Source organism: Teleopsis dalmanni, chromosome X, assembly GCF_002237135.1.
Source record: "Teleopsis dalmanni isolate 2A chromosome X, ASM223713v2, whole genome shotgun sequence".
Classification (NCBI taxonomy): domain Eukaryota; kingdom Metazoa; phylum Arthropoda; class Insecta; order Diptera; family Diopsidae; genus Teleopsis; species Teleopsis dalmanni.
In genome coordinates this window covers 86,553,685-86,560,328 of record NC_051848.1, presented here as the reverse complement: position 1 = coordinate 86,560,328, position 6,644 = coordinate 86,553,685, and positions in this window count along the sequence as shown.

Genomic DNA, 6,644 nt, shown 5'->3' with positions numbered 1-6,644 from the left:
ATCTGAGATTTACTATCATAAAATATTCAAAACTAGTGTAAATAAACTCGCTTGAGGTATATAAACATTTTATCTAATGCTGTGTATAAATATTTCATTGTAATGTAGTTTAATTTCGAGAGGTTATTCCTCTTCCGAAACAAAAAAAAAACAGAAAAAACTGTAAGGGATGGAGGATTCATTTTCAATGTCCGCCTAGACAAAGGGATTCAAAGAATTATATATCTGAAAAACTATTTATTTAAATATTTTAATTTTCTTACTATTTTTTTCTTTTGTCCATTAACTGCCGTTTTTCTTGAAGTAAGAAATTATGATAATTCAGAGTTGAATTGAGTTTTTCGATAAACTATTAACAACATCATTTATCTTTCAATTTTTCTGCGGATTTTTATATGCATAATAATTTTTTATAATGCCTTTTCGAAAACAATAGTATTAAAATTTAATAATTAAAAATAAAAATATAATTAATTAATTAATGATTTCGTTCTAATATATATAAAGACAGCAAGTAAAATTGTTAATAAAAACTTTCATAGCAAAAGTAACAAAACTCCAGAAAAATATGCGAACAAAAGAGTCAAGTACGGCTTTGGATCAGTCGGTTAAGGTGCGCTGTTTCTGAGCTTCACATTTGGCAGGACCCGAGTTCGATTCCTGGTACTTGCAGTCTCAAAAATAATTATTTACGAATAATTAAATACAAGAATTATTTCCAGGATCACTGATGATGGGTATTTGGCAATACTCGAAACAGCTGTATGGTCAGACAAAAATTCAATTAATTAAAATAACATAAAAAACAAAATTTTTGTTGTTGTAGTTCACTACTGTTCGAAAAAACCCGCTTTATAATAATTTCTTTTTAAAATTTTTTCTTCATTTACGTTGCATTTTCCTGCTGTTATCCATTTAAAAAAGGACAGTACCTCGGTTTATAGATCTAGTCTAGGAAGCAATAACCACTTATATTTATTTCTTTAAATTAATTTAAAAAATACTTTATAATTATGTTTTAATTTTTCTCTCCGAACTGCTACAGCTCACTTTTTTAGCATCAAGCACTCCCCGTACTTGCGTACGTATACGTTTTTCATATGCGACTTTTAATTGCTTTTGCAGGGCAAGAATCTATGTTTTCCACCGCTAAGGTCAGCCTACAGCTAATATTTGCGTGGAATGCGTGGAATGCGTATCTGTAGATATATTTTTTGAAGCCATGTTTTGATAGGAAGCTTAAGTCAAGGGAACTATGAAGCTCCAGCGACGAAACAAACTCTTCGTATTTCACTAACAAATTTGCTTCTTGTCAACTGACACCTTTGCATGCATTTGACAACTGAAAGAGTAGCTGTCAATTTTAATGACTTTTTAATTTAAACAAATCAAAAAGAAAAAACCTTTTAATACATTTTTTCTTTTTAAGAGGAAATTTGATATTTTTTCCCTGCCTATGCACTTTCCATTCGACCAAATCGCTTTCGATTTAATCATTCGATAATATCTTACGGTTTGTTAACGTAACTGTCGAAACGGCATTTAGTATGTTTGTTGTTGTTATTGCGCTTTGTTGTTGTATGCCAGTTCTCTTTCGTCTGTTCCTTTTTTATTTCATATTTGGTTTTTTTTTCAAATTTGTTAATTATGAGTTAAGCTGTCAAGTGACATGGGTGCATTGGGCTTTATTGATAAATTTGTTTCGAAATGAGCGAAGACGAATGCTAAAAGCAGAGTTCAAAGGGAACACAAAACAACAACAACAGCAGCAACAGCAACAACAGCAGCAACAGCAACAACAGCAAAATGCAACATATGAGCCCTTACGCCGCACTTGAAGGGAATTGACACCAACGTTTGTGTTTGTGTTTGTGTTGTTTTATTGCATTATTTGTTGACATTGACAGCCGCCAAATTGCTCAACGCATCAGTGTGTCAATTTGCTTCACTTTGTAGATTATCAAATTGTTTTGATCTATCGCCAAGCAGTGATTATTTTTACAAGTGTATCAGGTTGATACACTGAATGAATACCGAAGACCGAAGAGAAAGAGTAAGAAACAAACATTCATGGCTTTTATTTTATTTTGTGAATTATGTTATTTCTTCTGTGTCAGTTAAGAATGTTATGGGAGTTGAAAGAGTTTAATTAAAAGAACGGGAACGGAAACGGGAGACTTTCCTATTTTATTTTGTATGAAACTATTCAATATACATATACGAATATGTATTAAAATCAAGTAGAGATAACTATTCATAAAAATATCATATTATTTTTACCTCGTATTATTTTTACTTCATATTATTTTTACCAATTTCTAAAGTACTTTTGAGGGAAAACCTTTGAACACAGTTTAGCCTTATTAAAGATAACTCTTTTATGTAAAAAATAACTGTTTGCAGTACCGTGACAAGCACGTACCGTAGAAGTCCACGTTGAATAGGTTCTTGGAGACTTCTTAAGTGGTTTCTTGGCAGTGTCTGAAAGGTTTTAGAGAAAACAAAATAAGCCCGTATTATTTAAGCAAACAATTTTAAAGAATTTCACAAGTTACGGTAATAAATTTACTCACTTGTGGGTCTTTCGGACGCGTCGGAACAAACATACTGAGAGAATATTTTCATTATCTGACCTTACTTTTTTTACAGTTCTTCTTCTAAATCTTATAAGAACTTTATTCAACGCATAAAGGATATTTAAAAATATCTCAGAACATTCAAAAAAATAGCGAACCTTTTCTTTTAATGTGTCTATATTTTAGTAGGACCATTTATTTATTAATGAAATCGTTTTTCAATTTTTTTTCTGCTTCTGTGCTTATTTCGAGTTGTTCCTTTCTAGTTACCAGAAATATAAATACTTTTCTGTGTAATTTGAAAAATTACATGGAATAATTTTATAAGTTTTTATAAATACAAATATGCCTTACTTACATTTTTAGCGTCTCTTACAAAACACCAATAGCAACAGTATTCATAGTTCATTCGAAGCCAGATACGTTCGCGGGCCAATAAAAATTACTATGCAAATTCAAGTTCCACAGAAACAAGTACATAAATTTTTTGTTGAGATACGGTGATAATATTAAATTTAGTTTCATTAATTTATTCTTTTGAATTTTTTTGGAATATTGTATCCCAACAAAACAATGCAATTTTACCAAACTACATCAAGGGAAATTGTGGTAGATTAGAACCATGTCGCGGGCCGCGTAAGCATTATCCGCGGGTCACATGTGCCCCGTTGGCCGTGATTTGGACAGCCCTGCCGTATGCAATTGGCAGACATCTTAAGATCGATCATATCACGAGACTATTTTAAAGTACATATATGTATATATTTAAGTCACAAAACAGAAAACATATATGTTGACAGACTACTAAGCTGTTTCCCCTTTGAATGACTGGTATTGGACAGGAGTTCGGATGTTACAACTTATGACGACTTTTACGACACTTGGCATACAATTAAGTTATTATTAATGTAAAACTAAAAAACAAAAAGAAAAAATAATAATAATAAGACAACAATAGAATTAAGTTATTTTTAGTTAATAAAAAAAAATTGTTTATTCTTAGTTAATCTAAACTCATAAAAAAATGTTAGTATAAGCTATTAATAAAATTACGGTATTAATAAGTTAATATGAACTATTTAAAAATTAAGGTATTAGTAAGTTAACTTAAACTATCAATAACATTAAGTTATTATTAGTTTAATAAAATTTAATAAAAAAAGCAATAATCCTCCATGAAATATAAATTAAGTAGTAACACCTCTCATATTTTTTTTTTGAGTGTCATTTATTTTGCCGAATTTTTAAAAAATGTGCAGCAAACAAAAATAGCAAACATAGCAAAACCAGCCGCAGGCATTTAGAATAGGCAATAACAACTTAGAAGAAATCTACACAATGTGCACTCGGAAGTTAGAAGTCCCTTTTCGCAAGATTTATATAAAAGGAGGAGAAAAATCAAGTAAGGGGGACTTGGTCGCAGCACTTAGAACAGTGCGCATCACAGCAAGTGCATGGGCACTTGATCACAGGCCATGGAACAGGGCACTTCACAGCAAAACCAGGAAATATAATAACAAGGTAATTAATAAACTCGTAGAATATTGATTCCCAACCTACCAGCGTAGCCTTGTTGGTAACACTAATTCCAAACAACGTAGCCTTGTCGGTAACATTGGTTTCCAGTCCACCATTGTAGCCCAGTCGGTAACACTGATTCCTTGCAACGTAGCCTTGTCGGTAACGTTGGTCCCCAGCCTGTCAGCGTAACCTTGTCGGTAATGCTGATTCCTTGCAACGTAGCCTTGTCGGTAATGTTGGTTCCCCACCTACCAGCGTAGCCCAGTCGGTAACGCTAATTCCTAGCAACGTAACCTTGTCGGAAACGTTGGTCTCCAGCCTATCAGCGTAGCTTTGTCGGTAATGCTAATTCCAAGCAACGTCGCCTTGTCGGTAACGTTATTTCCCAGCGTTGTTTCTCAGTTTTTTTCTTAATACAGGAATTATAAAAATACTAAATATTTGTAACTATAATAAATTTTGTTAGTAAATAAGTATAAATAATAAGATATTGTAAAATAGAGATAATATATAATAAATAAAAATAAGTATAAAAAAATTTTCAAGTGTCCAGAATCATTGTATTTCGAGAAGAATCAGGGTTACAAAAAAATATTCTTGTAACGACTCTGGGATCCGGCAAGCGAAACCTCGGCGGTAAGGTTCATTACAAACTGTATATGAATTTTCACTGATTATTTTATTTAGGTGTGGAAAAAGACAAGTGACTATTTTCTCGATCTCTCCATGTATTTTCTAGACTTATGGAGCTAATTCAGTCATCAAATATTTATAAGTTTTTTAATTTTTATTTATCCAGGAGACATAACATATGAAGTCTCAGTGTAATTTCACCATATTCTCTTTTACCATAGTTTATGTGAGTGTGACATTCTGCTTGCGTCTGTTCTGTTGTTGAAACGGTCGAAATGATTGACGTTTTGCCAATAGCAGATACAGCAATCGCTGTCACTATGACAAGTAAATTGCACCAGCACCAAGCGGCGGCAACTGTGGATGTCCGAACCAACAAAGGCAAGATGAACTGCTAACCCAGTTATGGCACCATGCGTTGAGTAGCATATTTTTACGCAGCATGTGAACAAACTCCCATCGAAGCGTTATTGTAAGCAATAAGCGTGTATACACACATGTGTATGCACGTATGTACGCTATTATTCACATAGATTTATTTCCTTTTTCAGATATTTTTTCTTTTCAACTTTTTCGTGTCTAGGTTATACAATAAGTGCGTAATCTGAGTAATCCTGTTGCGAAGGTACAATGCATGCCACACGCCATGTTGACACATTTTTACGCCAAACGGAAATTGGCTTTTTCGGATTTAATTCCTGTTATTTTTTTTGGTTGCGTAGTATGTTAAAATGTATCTCTATTTGTTGTAAGAGTATTTTTTTCTATTTTCTAGCAATGTTCAGGTCGGTGTTATTGTTGATCAAATTGACAGCAGTGGAAATGGATTAGCAGTTTGTATTGAACAGAACGGTTGAGTATAGCTACGAAGGATTGAATAAGCATGCTAAACAGCTTATTGTGTAACATCTTAAATGGCCGTCCTGACATTCGAAATGTCTAACTAGAGCACGCCGTCCCGACTGAGCAGACCGTACTTAAAAGAGCAATTCTGAATGGTTGTAGATTGACAGATTAATTTTTGGCTTATGACATATTAAATAATTTCGTTTTCCATCGTTTTATATTGCGTGAATCGTTAAACTGTTTTTTAATGTCTCGAATACCAGATAATTATTTTTATATTGAAAGTTAAAGGCGTCAAAAACTTTAAGAATCTTTCCCGATGTGTAAATACTTTTCACACAAAGTAATATACTGTACTGGTTTCTAGTGTTATCAAAGCACAGGATTGTTTAATCAACAACCCTGTGCTTTGACGCTAATATTTCTAATGTGCTGCAATTGAATAAAGTAGTTTAAAATTTAGTTTAACCTAATAAAAATGCGCATAATAATTAATTGCAATTATTTCATTGAATTCTTTTAATTCGTATCGATTTTGACTCATTTTCTCCTCTCAGAATGCAACTGAAATGCAAACCTTTCAGTTAATTAAAGGATTTCACTTCCATTGGAACGCTTATCAGTTAATTAACCTAATTTGTGTATTTTGATTTGAATATTTAATTTCTTTATTATGCACTTAACTATTTATTGTATTTTCCATTTCCTGTGCTCGTGCTTCCTAATGCTACTTAACTTGCTCCTTCCTGCTCCTTCTCTTGGCAAATACACTTTAGCCCGTATAATCCCTTTACAATTTTATGTAAATTTAAACGATTTTTCCGTTTTGGATTTTAATTTTTTATATCCTTTTTATATCCTTTACTCATGAATTTTTGTTTTTCATTTTACTATTCTGTCGCAGTTTTTCGTTCAATAAAATCAAAAGCAATTTTGTATCTGTGTTTACTTTTCCTTTATCGTTTCACTTGACCTGTTTTATTCCAAGAGTTTTAACTCTTCCTTGGTAACTAAGGAAGGATATACAAAAATAAAATCTATTTCGCTTTCATATAAAATAACTAAATT